Here is a 1,475-nt window from a genome sequence, read left to right as displayed (position 1 = left end):
GGGTTTCTCTTCACTCATACAAGTGTTACCTTGGCTTATTGTCTCTTCTAGTCTACACCAGCTTTAGTTTGCTTAACATGCTATTAAACATGGAATATTTATTTATTTATTTTAATTTTTTTTTAATTAATAGATTTGCATGACAAACCCATGTAAGATATATATGTATAAAACCAGCCAATATTATACTAAAGAGAAGTTCTATTGGGTCTTCTATCTATTTTAATTCTGAAAATTCTCAAACAAAATGACTAATTTTTCTTGAAGTTTCCTTATCTTACATTATAATTTTCATTAATTTTGGTATCTTTTTTTTGTGCCCTCACATAACAGGTATGGAAATGTTTTCAAATCTCACATATTGGGGTGGCCCACAAAGAATATCTCAAAGTATGCCTTCTTTTGTTTCTCATTAAGTTTTTCTTCAATTTCTGTTACACTATATCTCAAACAGTTGGGATGCCATCAATATCCCTGATTAGTTCTCTGATTGATATCAGTTCAATCAGTCATATGTAAACAAACACAATTAAGAAAAAGGAAAAGAAAGTGAAAGATTTGTTTACTGAGTTTGTCATGAATCAAACCACCAACTACATGCCTTTTCTTCCCCAATGAAATCTATAATCCTTCCCTTTAAATAGACAAATCAAATCTTCCAAAAATAAAAACAAAAAAGGAACACAGTTAATCCTGATCTTTCTAAAATTGTGACTTCTAATTCAAATAAGTTAACCACTCTCATTTAAGATCTTTCCATTTTTAGGTTTCATTAAGCATAATATGGAGTATCCCATTTATGGAATATGTTCATCCTGTACATGGACCTTATTGAGATAAGGTAACATACATGTAGAAGTTCAACATCAAAAGAATACCTGAGATCTGAATCGAAATTGAAGACTGAGGTTGAGGGTTCAAGTCCCTCCCTCCGCTCCTGGCGGTACAGGCCAGATATGGTGGCTAAACAATCCGGCGTCAACCTTCACGACAGCGACCACGAAGCTGGTGCTACACGAAGCCGGTGCTACACGAAGCTGGCGCTACAAAAAACGATGAAATCAAGGGCCGACGAAGCCTCTAAACAGAAGAAGGGTCGACTGAAACTCCAACGAGACTCGAGTGGAAAAACGAACGGATTAAACTCCAAGATTTATGGATTTCAAAGAAATGGAGAGAATGAGAAGAAGAAAGGAGAACATGGCTGAACTTTTGAACCTTTATCCTCCAAAATTACCGCTAAAAACTTTTGCGCCAAATTTGGTCGGGGTTTGGGGAATGAAGTATAGCTGCGGACCAAACAATCCGCCCTTATAATGTGAAAAAGAACTATTTTTTTAGCGGCGGATCTAAAAAACCGCTGCTATATTATTTTATTTTTCACTAATACACCATTTTAGTGACGGATTTACATCTCCGCTGCTACATTAATTTTTTAACAAAAACAACTATTTTTTTTAACGGCGGATCTAGCA

At 35.1% G+C, this 1,475-nt stretch overlaps 1 long non-coding RNA gene across 1 annotated transcript; it reads left to right on the top strand.

The window, feature by feature from the left end:
• The first annotated feature begins 331 nt into the window (after positions 1-331).
• Positions 332-1,032, top strand: LOC147386774 (uncharacterized). Its single transcript, XR_015172019.1, has 2 exons — positions 332-390; positions 767-1,032. It is a non-coding gene; the product is annotated as an uncharacterized LOC147386774 (long non-coding RNA).
• The last annotated feature ends 443 nt before the right edge of the window (positions 1,033-1,475 follow it).

The sequence above is a fragment of the Akebia trifoliata genome, chromosome 14, assembly GCF_017979445.1.
Source record: "Akebia trifoliata isolate Shusen 1 chromosome 14, ASM1797944v1, whole genome shotgun sequence".
Lineage (NCBI taxonomy): Eukaryota > Viridiplantae > Streptophyta > Magnoliopsida > Ranunculales > Lardizabalaceae > Akebia > Akebia trifoliata.
This window is presented reverse-complemented; position numbering and strand designations above follow the sequence as displayed.